The sequence below is a fragment of the Plecotus auritus genome (assembly GCF_963455305.1).
Source record: "Plecotus auritus genome assembly, chromosome: 3".
Lineage (NCBI taxonomy): Eukaryota > Metazoa > Chordata > Mammalia > Chiroptera > Vespertilionidae > Plecotus > Plecotus auritus.
In genome coordinates, this window is record NC_137772.1 from 209,748,716 (window position 1) to 209,761,409 (window position 12,694).

The window sequence follows — 12,694 nt, forward strand, 5'->3', positions numbered from 1 at the left end:
ATTCCCAATCAGGGCACATGCCCAGGGTTGTGGGCTTGATCCCCTGTAGGGGGCGTGCAAGAGGCAGCTGGTCAATGATTCTCTCTCATCATTGATGTTTCAATCTCTCCCTCTCCCTTCCTCTCTGAACTCAATAAAAATATATTTTAATAAAAAATAAAGTACATCATAGAAAATATAGTCAAAAGTATTGTAATAACTCTGTACAGTGTATAACTAACTATGATGGGTAGTAGACTTACCAGGGTGATCACTTCATAAGGTATATAAATGTCTAATCACTATGTTGTACACCTGAAACTAATATAATATTGTGTGTCAACTATAATTGAAAATTAAAATTAAAAAAACAAATATAAGGCTTAAAAGAAAGTAACTTTTAAAAATAAACACAGGGAGGGAATAATGGCGGCGGAATAGACAGACGTGTTCCGAGCCTTGTCCCGGAGCAGAAAGAAAGAACAGCTGAGGGTCGCGCAAGGAGTGTTTGTTGGCTGGTTGGGAGACAGCTGAATTCCAGAAGGAGGTGGGGGACTGCTGAACGGGGTTCCCCTGACCTGGCAGCACGAACTGCGGCTGGGTCCCCTCCCGGAGCTGCGGGCTTGGACTCGGAGTCTGCGCCATCTTGATCCGGAAAGTGGAGCTTATCTGAAGCCTGAGAATCCACAACTGCGGCACCCCAGGAACAGCTGCGAGCCCCAGAACAACGCTCCCCAACTGGCGCAAGCACACGGGTTCAGAGAAGCTCTACACTCCACCACGGAAAGGTCAGATTTCGCCTGGGATAAGGTGAGGTCTCTGGTCCCGGCGGGAGAGAGGAACGCGCGTTTTGCGGGAGCTGGAGGACCAGGGAAGTCTGTGCCTAGAAAAATCCGTGGCTGTAGGGGCTGGCGTGATCTGTGATTGTGGAAAGGGGTCCTCAGAGCTGCTAAGAGAAGGGCACTCTAAAAAGCAACCCATTTTGATCTGAAGTGCAGGGACACCCTAAGAATTTCAGGCAGTCCAGACTTACGCGCAGCCCGTGCACTCCCTGGGTGCCTGGGATTACTCGCAGTCCCGGAGTTCGCACACTTGGGCTTTTTCCTCTTCAAATCCTTGCTTCTGATTACTAAGCCCAATACATAGGATCACCCAGTTGGGGACACCCTGGGAGACTGCAGGGGAAGGTTGTTTTTCTGGAACCTGGGGATCGGAGCGGGGAGTGACCATCAGAGAGTCAGCTCTGAGGCAGACCACTCCCACAGGACCGTGGCGAGTGCCACAGGGAAAGAAGGCTCTAACACTGCCTAGAGAGGCCATAGATAGACCCGGAAGTCAACCCAGAAACACTGCCACCCAGGGGCTGAATCACAAATTGACTCTTGTGTAATCAAAAATAAAGGAATACGAGAAATTAAGACACACCGCCTGCTTAAAATCAGGACTGGCTTACAACACCGAAGAGCAGTGGATCGCAGGGAACTGCAATACTGTCTGGACTGAGAAACAGGCGTGCCAAACAGAAAAACAGAGGAAGTGAATGACCTTCACTACTCCACATTTTATTTTTACCTTTTATTTTTTTTATTTTTTTATTTTTTTTTTAATTTTCATTTTTTGCATCTTTTAATCAAGAAACTTTTTTTTCTTTTTTCATCACTTGATTTTACCTTTTTAATGATTACATTTTTATTTTCAATCCGTATTATTACTACTGCTATTTTATCTTTTTTTTTTTTTTTTTAAGTGTCATTTTATTTTCTCTTCATTTTATTTTGGGATTAGGGTTCTACATTCTATTTTTTATCTTTCCTTTAGCATCGTGTTACTCTATCTCAACTCTACCTTTAGGCCATCACTCTCTTCCTAACCTCCCCCTTTTCAGTGTCCTGTTTGTCTTACCCTTTTACTGCTTTAGATTTTCCCTATTCTTTCTGTTTACCCCTTGTTAAAATTTCACCCTACTTACATATCTAATCTCCAATCCCCTGCTCCAAGTCCACATACACCTCTCCCTTCGCTGTCTGAGTTATCCATAAACTTGTCCTTATCTCTGTCCTTTTGTTGTTGTTTGCTTGAATGTAGATTATATCCAATTTTTATGCTTTTTTTGTGAGATTGTTTTGCTTATTCTTCTTTTGTTTATTTTTTTGTTTGTTTTGTGCTTCAGCTTTCCCTTGCCTCACTCCATATTAGTTGGTGTTGTAGTTTGTACTAATCCCCAGGCACTTGTTGCTGGCATTTGCTGGGATTAGTGATTGTTCTATTGGAGTTTTATCCCCAATATATATAGTCTGTTCCCCTTTCTCTCTTAGTCACTTTCTTGTCTCTCTTACTTTTTTTTTTTCTCTTTACTTTCCCTTTTCCCAATTTCATTTTCACACTCCTTTTTTCTTTTTTTCTTTCTTTCTTTCTTTTTTCCTCTTCTTCTTTCTCTCCTATCACCTAATTTGCCTTTCTCTGGTGGTCACCTTTATTGGAGGTTATTAATATCGTGAATACATTCCTGTTCAGTGCCTTGTGAGTTGTACCTGGTAGTGCTGTATTTTGTGCCTTTAAATCAACCCAGGAGAGAGAGAACTACATAACCAGACACCCAGAGAAGAGAGACCATGGGGAGACAAAGAAGCAGCCCGCATATGAAAGAAAAGCAGGCATCACCAGAAAAGGAAGTAAACGAAATGGAGGCAAGCAACCTTCCAGAAAAAGAATTCAGAGAAATGGTCATAAGGTGGCTGAAAAGAATGGAAGACAAATTCGACAATATGAGCAAGAACCAAGAGGAAATGAAGAAGAACCAAGAAGAAATGAAAAATGACATCGCTGCTGTAAAGAACTCAATAGAAAGCATCAAGAGTAGACTAGAAGAAGCAGAGGACCGCATCAGTGAGCTAGAAGACAAGATGGAAAAAAATACCCAAGAAAAGCAACTTCTAGAAAAAAAAATTAAAAGGCAGGAGGAGAGTCTAAGGGAACTTTGGGACAAGACGAAACAAAACAACATCCGCATAATAGGGGTTCCAGAAGGAAAGGAAGCTGAGCAAGGAATAGAAAACCTCTTTGAAGAAATAATGACAGAAAATTTCCCAGATATAGGGAAGAAAAAAACCACACAAATCCAAGAAGCTCACAGAGTCCCAAGCAAAATGAACCCCAAAAGACCGACGCCAAGGCACATTATAATTAAATTGGCAAACACCAACGACAAAGTAAGAATCTTAAAAGCAGCAAGAGAGAGACAGAAAGTTACATACAAAGGAACCCCCATCAGACTAGCAACTGATTTCTCAACAGAAACCCATCAGGCCAGAAGGGAATGGAATGAAATATACAAAGTCATGCAAAGGAAGGGGCTGAATCCAAGAATACTGTACCCAGCAAGGCTGTCAATCAAAATTGAAGGTGAAATCAGGAGCTTCACAGACAAAAAAGGACTAAGGGAATTTATTACCACCAAACCAGCAATGCAAGAAATGCTAAAGGGTCTACTGTAAAAAAAAAAAAAAAGAAAGAAAGAAAGAAAGAAAGAAACAGGAAGCGAAGAAGTAACACAGGGGTAAAGAATAGGAATGGCGACAAATAAGTACCTATCAATAATAACTTTAAATGTAAATGGATTAAATGCCCCAATCAAAAGACATAGGGTAACAGATTGGATAAGAAAACACGACCCATATATCTGCTGTCTACAAGAAACCCACCTCAGAAAAAAAGACGCACACAGACTGAGGGTGAAGGGATGAAAAAAGGTTTTCCAGGCAAATGGAACTGAAAAAAAAGCTGGGGTAGCAATACTTATTTCTGACAAATTAGATCTCAAACTGAAGGACATAACAAGAGATAAGGAAGGCCATTTCATAATACTAAAGGGAGCAATCCAACAAGAAGAAATAACTCTGGTAAACATATATGCACCCAATACAGGAGCACCCAAATACATAAAAAAACTCCTGGAGAATATCAAGGGAGACATTGACAGCAATACAATCATAGTAGGAGACTTTAATACCCCACTATCACCATTGGACAAATCCTCTAAACAAAACATCAGCAAAGAAACATCAATCCTAAATGACTCACTAGACCAGATGGAATTAATTGACATCTCCAGAACATTTCACCCCAAAGCCACAGAATATACATTCTTCTCAAGCGCACATGGGTCATTTTCAAAGATAGACCATATGTTGGGACATAGGCAAAGTATCTTCAAATTCAAGAAGATAGAAATCATATCAAGCATCTTCTCAGACCACAGTGGCATAAAACTGGAAATCAACTACAATAAAAACAACCCAAAGAAATCAAACACATGGAGACTAAACAGCATGCTATTAAACCATGACTGGGTTACCAGAGAGATCAAAGAAGAAATAAAAAACATCATGACAACAAATGACAATGAAAACACTACAATCCAAAATCTATGGGACACAGCGAAAGCAGTCTTGAGAGGGAAGTTCATAGCTCTACAAACCTACTGCAAAAAAACAAGAAACAGGGGTAATAAATTACCTAACCCAACAACTCAAAGAGTTAGAAAAAGAGCAACAAGAAAAGCCCAGTGTAAGCAGAAGGAAGGAAATAATAAAGATCAGAGCACAGATAAACGACATAGAGACCAAAGAAACAATACAAAAGATCAACAAAACCAAGAGCTGGTTCTTTGAAAGGATAAACAAGATTGATGAACCTCTAGCCAGGCTCACCAAGAAGCAAAGGGAGAGGACCCAAATAAACAAGATCAGAAATGAAAGAGGTGAAATAACAACAGATCCCGCCGAAATACAAAGGATTGTTAAAAAATACTACGAACAACTCTATTCCAACAAACTGGACAACCTGGAGGAAATGGACATATTCCTAGAAAAATATAACCTTCCAAAACTCAATCAGGAAGAATCTAAACAGCTCAACATGCCAGTAACTATGGAAGAAATTGAAGCAGTCATCAAAGAGCTTCCGGCAAACAAAAGCCCGGGGCCAGACGGCTTCACAGGAGAGTTCTACCAAACATTCAAGGAAGAACTAAAACCTATCCTCCTCAGACTATTCCAAAAAATTCAAGAGGAAGGAACACTTCCAAGCTCCTTCTATGAAGCCAGCATCACCCTAATACCAAAACCAGATAAAGACAACACAATGAAAGAGAATTACAGGCCAATATCCCTCATGAATGTAGATGCCAAAATCCTCAACAAAATTCTAGCAAATAGGATCCAGCAGTACATCAGAAAGATCATACACCATGACCAAGTAGGGTTTATCCCAGGAATGCAAGGATGGTTCAATATCCGCAAATCAATAAATGTGATACATCACATAAACAAATTGAGAGATAAAAATCACATAGTCATATCAATTGATGCAGAAAAAGCATTTGACAAAATCCAACACCCTTTCTTGATAAAAACTCTCAACAAGGTGGGAATAGAAGGATCATACCTCAACATCATAAAAGCTATATATGATAAACCCACAGCTAACATCATACTCAATGGGCAAAAACTAAAACCATTTCCCCTAAGAACAGGAACAAGACAGGGATGCCCACTCTCACCACTCCTGTTTGACATAGTACTGGAAGTATTAGCCACTGCAATTAGACAAGAAGAAGAAATAAAAGGCATCCAAATTGGAAAAGAAGAAGTAAAGCTGTCCTTATTTGCAGATGACATGATATTGTACATAAAAAACCCGAAAGACTCCATCAAAAAACTAACAGACTTAATAAATGAATTCGGCAATGTAGCAGGATACAAAATTAACACCAAGAAATCTATGGCATTTCTATACACCAACAATGAACTTACAGAAAGAGAGACTAAAAAAGCAATCCCATTTTCCATCGCACCAAAAAAATTAAGATACTTAGGAATAAACCTAACCAAGGAGGTAAAAGACCTATATGCGGAAAACTACAGGACACTGAAAAAAGAGATAGAGGAAGATGTAAACAGATGGAAGAACATACCATGTTCATGGATTGGTAGAATCAACATCATTAAAATGTCCATACTACCCAAAGCAATCTATAGATTCAATGCACTCCCCATTAAAATACCAACGGCGTATTTCACAGACCTAGAAAGAACTCTCCAAAAATTCATCTGGAATAAAAAAAGACCCCGAATAGCCACAGCAATCCTGAGAAAGAAGAATAAACTAGGAGGGATCTCAATACCAGATTTCAAGCTGTATTACAAAGCCACTGTCCTCAAAACAGCCTGGTACTGGCACAAGAACAGACATATAGATCAATGGAACAGAATAGAGAATCCAGATATCGACCCAAACCAATATGCGCATTTAATATTTGACAAAGGAGGCATGAGCATACAATGGAGTCAAGACAGTCTCTTTAATAAATGGTGTTGGGAAAATTGGACAGATACATGCAAAAAAATGAAACTAGATCACCAACTTACACCATACACAAAAATAAACTCAAAATGGGTACAGGACTTAAATATAAGACGGGAAACCATAAAAATACTAGAGGAATCCACAGGCAGCAAAATCTCAGACATATGCCAAAAGAACTTTTTCAGTGATACTGCCCCTAGGGCAATGGAAGCCAAACAGAAAATAAACAAATGGGACTACATCAAAATAAAAAGCTTTTGCACAGCAAAAGAAACCATCAACAAAACAACAAGAAACCCCACTGTACGGGAGAACATATTTGCAAATGGTATCACTGATAAAGGTTTAATTTCCAACATCTACAGGCAGCTTATACAACTTAATAAAAGGAAGATAAATGATCCAATAAAAAAATGGGCAACGGACCTAAATAGAAGCTTTTCGAAAGAAGACAGAAGGAAGGCCAAGAGACACATGAAAACATGCTCAAAGTCACTAATTATCCGAGAGATGCAAATCAAAACAACAATGCGATACCATCTCACACCTGTCAGAATGGCTATCATCAACAAATCAACAAACGACAAGTGTTGGCGAGGATGCGGAGAAAAAGGAACCCTCGTGCACTGCTGGTGGGAATGCAGACTGGTGCAGCCACTGTGGAGAACAGTATGGAGTTTCCTCAAAAAACTGAAAATGGAACTCCCATTTGACCCAGTAATCCCACTCCTAGGAATATATCCTAAGAAACCAGAAACACCAATCAGAAAGGATATATGCACCCCTATGTTCATAGCAGCACAATTTACAATAGCTAAGATTTGGAAACAGCCTAGGTGCCCATCAGCAGATGACTGGATCAGAAAACTATGGTACATCTACACAATGGAATACTATGCTGCTGTAAAAAAGAAGGAATTACTACCATTTGTAGGCACTTGGATGGAATTAGAGAACATTATGCTAAGTGAAATAAGCCAGTCAATGAAAGAAAAATACCACATGATCCCACTCATTTGGGGATAATGAAAAACATTATAAACTGATGAACAAAAAGATAGTTACAGAGGCAGTAAAGCATCAAACAGACTGTCAAATTACAGTGGTAAGGTTAGGGAGAGGTGGGGGAAATAAGAGATCAACTGAAGGACTTATATGCATGTATATAAGAGTAACCAACGGATGCAAAACATTGGGGGGTGAGGGCATGTATGGGAGTGGGGTGGGGGTGGGGGGCAATGGTAAGATATGTACACATATAATACCTTAATAAAAATTTGAAAAAAAAATAAAATAAAATAAAATAAAAAAAACACCAAAAAAAAAATAAAAAAAAAAAATAAAAATAAACACAATTTTCAAACACTTTATAGAGTAAGCCTTTTCTTTCACAATTAAGCACAGACCTGACTAAAACAGATGTTCTTACTAAACTGAATGGCAAAAAAAAAAAAAAAAAAAAAAAAAAAAAAAAACACAACACACACACTTTGAATCAATCATTTTGTAATAGATAGGGAAAGGATGAGTTGGTATACATTTACATTGCTTAATTTATTAAGTAAACATTTAATGAGTACCTACTGTGTGCATAGATTATGTTTTAAATACTGAAGATATAAAAATGCAGCCCCTGATTTAAAGGAACTCATTTCTACAGGAGAGTCAGACCATAGTAAATTTTATAACAGTTTGAACAAAGTGGTAAAGGAGTACTTCACAAAGAAGGGTACAGATGTATCAGTTAGCTACTGCTACATAACAAAGTACCCCAAACTTAGATTAAAAACACTAACCATTGATAATTTCTCATATGTCTAAAGGTCAGTTGAATGATTCTGCTGATCTAGTTTGGTTCAGGTATGCATCTTCAGTCAGAAGTTAGATGACCAGTCCAGGATAACCTTGGCTAGGTCCACCTGTGCTGATTGCTCTGTTTCATGTGTTTCATTTTCCAATAGGATTCCCTGGACATGTCCACAGAGAAAAAGAAAAGGATCAAGGGGAGGAGGGGGAAAAAAGCAGAAATTTACATGTGCTTTTTTAAAACATCTGCTTAAGTCAAGTTTATCACTGTCTCATTGTCCAAAGCAAGTCACATGAACAAGCACAGTGTCCATTTTGGAAGGAACCATCAAGTAACCGAATGAAGGAAATGGATACAGAAAGGCCATTTAATTAGGGTCATTAGTGCAATTACTGCCACAGTGAAGAAAAAAGAAAGAATATATCAGGCTGTCTTCATAGGATGGGTAGAATTTTACAATGTGCAGGCAGGGAAAGGGTATTCCAAGTCTAAGAGAAACAGTAGTATAGTTCCTACACTGTCAAAGAGAGATTGGAAGAAAAAGAATACTTGGATGCCAGGAGACCAGTTAGGAGATACTGCTGTTGAACAAGTAAAAAATTAAAGGACTTGAGCTAAGGTGGCAGCAGCAGGGAAGACAAGAAAGGGGGAGCTTGAGAGGCATAGTGAGAGCAGAATTTATAAGAATGAATGGATGTAGGAGTGGGGAAGGGAGAAGAGTCAAATGCGAACTGAAGTACGTAAGTTAAGGATCTGAGTTCATGGCCATGCTAGTATCAGGTCATAAAAGAGAAGCAAGTTTGAAGGCAAAGAGAGAGGATGAGTTCTGTTTTTCTCATGTTGGTTTAGAGGTATCCACAATGGTGGAAAGATCTAGTAGCCTGCCATGTAAAGAAGAAAATTTTCAAAGAATAATGAACACTGTTGAGGGCAGTTGTGGTAAATTGTAAAGAGCCATGGGTACAGAGTTAAAACTGCTGGAGTCCCAGCCTTCCTCTTATTAACTGGGTAAAAATCTGAGGATGAAGCAGAGAAGAAAATATAGCAACATGGGGGGTTACCAACTGTTCATTCACTGATATCTTTTGAATCCTCATCTTTGCTTTGGCTTTGGTTCTGCCTCTTCCCTCAGCCTACATCCCCTGCTCATTTTTCAAAAACAGTCATGCCTACAAAATTCTACCAAGGGGAAAAAATAGATCTGTGTATCCATAGGGACGTGCATTTCACCTACAGGTTTCATAAACCATTTGGGATTTCTTTAATATCAATGAGCTCTGTTCAGATAAGCTACTGCTGTAATTTCTTTAATCCTTTAAGTTCATGTAATTTTAAAAATAACCTTAGCTGTTTTGCATTTATATGAAAACTTATTTTTGCATTATTATTTCATCAGGAAAGTCTTGACTCAAATAACTTTTACATATGATTTCAGAAAGGTTACTGAGTTTGTAGATGCGATTTGATTGGTTTGGGCACTACAAAACTTTTCCAGAAATACATATGTGCAATTTCATGTCAAAAGTATAGAAAAAGTAGAGGGTCATCATACCAAAACTGACTCCACAGACCACCTTTGGGAACACTACTACAAAAATTTCAGTTAACTTTGGAGTGAAGACAGCACAGAGTTACTAAGGAGTCTTTGGAATAACCAAGTCTAGTCAGGCCAATCATATTCCTGGGATGGCACTGCATTTGAGCTGGGTCTGAGGAAGCAGAGAGAGGTGGGTTCAATGAGAGAGAGAAGACAATGCAGATGAACTGGCGAGGGAGATGGTCCATTATGTGCTGTATAACCAGCAAGCATTTGCAATTGGAATGAAAAGTTGAATAGAATACAAACTCCTGAGACCATCGAAAGCCCCCTGAACCTATGTACGAAGATCAAACTCATTATCTTGGCCTTAATGGACCTCCTAGATCTGTTTCTTTCCTCTCCAAGTTTCTGTCTCCCTCCTCCAGCCTCAATATCCTGCCAGCCCACCACACTTCAGAACTAGGGTTGGCATCTGCCTACACTAGACAGTATGTGTCCCAATGCTGACTGTGCCTTAGTGTCACCTGTGAAGTTTTGTCAGCTTTGCTATTTGTTTTTAATATAACTGTCCTCCTTCTCCAAAAGAAAGAGGACAGATATATTAAATTTCTTGGCATCTTGGAGTCTAAGTCTTATGCAAGTGTGTGGAGACAATGAAGAAAATCGACATTTGTTTTGAAGGCGCTTTTGATGAGTCTGATGATGATTGACACTTCCCTACAGAAACATGTTGCACAGGTCACAAAAAGAGACATGCATTCCTCTTCTTGTGGCAGATTATTGACTTTTTGAAAGATGCCATCTTCATGAGGCTGTGAGAAGTATCATAGTGAGAGACTATAGAAGAATAAAAGTCAGTGATCCTCTCCCAATCTTTCAGCATCTTGCAGAAAGGCTTGGTTGGTCCATAGCTCAGTTACAAATCACTGTGGGACCATACTCTATAAAGGGGACTTTGGGCTTCTGTTGTTCTCCCTTTTCGTTGTTGTTGTTGTGAATCCTCACCCAAGGATGTTTTTTTTTCATTGATTTTTAGAGATAGTGGAAGGAAATGGGTAAGGAGAGAGAGAGAGAGAGAGAGAGAGAGAGAGAGAGAGAGAGAGAGAGAGAGAGAGAGAGAGAGAGAGAGGAGAGAAAAAAAACATCGATGTGAGCGAGATGCATTGATTGGTTGTCTCCAGCAGGCACCAGGGATCAAACCTGCAACCCAGGAGCATGCCCTTGACTGGAAACCAAACCTGTGACCCTTTGGTGCTCAGGCCAACACTCCAACAACTGAGCCAAACCAGCCAGGGCTGTTCTCCCTTTTGAAGGGACTGGCATGAAAAGAGCCTTGTAAGCAGGACAAAACAGCCCAAGTGTGGTTGCCAAATAGTGAGCATGTGGGTGCCAACTGTTTATAGGACTTGTTACAAAGACACTCTGCAATGGTAAGTGCAAGGACAGAGCCTTTCCCTGGAAGAAGGGGCTTGTCGAGTGTCCCCAAGCCCACCCTTAGGTTCACTGATTCACTAGAAGGACTGCAGGATTCCGAAAAGTTAACGGTAATGGTAACGGTAACTCACTATTATGGTTAACTACAGTAAAAAGATACAACTAAAATCAGCAGAGACCAGACACAAGCTTCCAGTTGTCCTCTTCCAGTGGAGATACATGGACAGAATTTAATTCTCCCAGAAAAAAAATGTGTGACAACCAAGGAAGTTCACTGAGCCTTAGTGTTTAGGATTTTATTGGGATCAGTCACGTAGGTATGCAGCACCCTTGTGGCTGACCTTCATTTCTCAGCCTCCAGGACCTCCAGAGGCCAAATTGTTAGAACAGGGCCAAGACCCTAACCATAAATCACATTGTTAGTATAAACCATCTGGTGGGGTTCAAGGCCACAGGTAAACAACAACACTATTGTCAAATAGGATACTGCAAGGTTGTAGAGGTTATCTCTCAGGAGCCAGCATATTTCTTTGGAATATGCAGGGTTTGAACATCCCAGGCCTGCTGGGTCCAATCTTTATAACACTGAAAGTCAGATACACTCTTATGGCTTTTCAGGGAAAATTCTGCATGTCTTTCCATGAAGGAAAGGAAGCACTGCTCTGAGACCCCCACATGTATTATTCTTATAGTGAAGGTCAAAACTGAAGTCAAATCATACATATCCTCAAGCACTCAGATTATGTCCGTAATGCATACACCTCACTGTCCCACATACAAAAGAAGAGCATATGTATGTGCTGAAAAACAAGAATGAAAACCCAAGTCTTTCAACACTTTCTATGCTATGTAACCTTCTGCTAAATGCTTTGAAAAGTCAAGAAATAGTCTTTAGCCTTGAAATAATCTTTGGCTTTTAGTATTTTCTTTCCTTCTTCCATACACTTGGCTATCGGGTATTTTTTAAACATATGTTTTATAGAAATAGCCAGTTTTTAACAAAATAATCTGAAGACCTTGAACCATCTTTTGCTGCCTACTTATAACACTTGCAAATTATATTTGTGCTCTTTGATCAAGGTTGATTTCTTTGTGTCTGTATTTAATACTTCCACCAATGGGCTCCAGAAGGTTCTCAATATGCTAAGAATCCTATCGTTTTATGGCATAGAAAGAAAGAATCTGCAACACTCAGAGAACTAAGCAAAGATTGGAAGTTTGCTTTGAACCTGGGACTCTCCCACACTGTACTCAAGCCCATGCCAAATTTGTACAGGTGCACACAACATGAACAGATGAACAAATGTGATTAGAAGAGCTCTCAGGATGTGCCTGAGCCCAGAATGCATTTCTCCCAAAGTGGACTTGTGCATCTGTTATGAACTTGAAGTATTTGTTTACTTGCCAACAAAAAAAAAATGACTTAAACTGCTAAGCTTGTACCCCATTAGACCTTATGGTTTTAAGTAGGGGGAAAGGGCTCAGTGAGATGACATGACAGGGCAACAGTGTGCTCAATGGGAAGTGAGTACAGAGCTCAACAGAAGAGGCTCAAGCGTTGAGGGGTT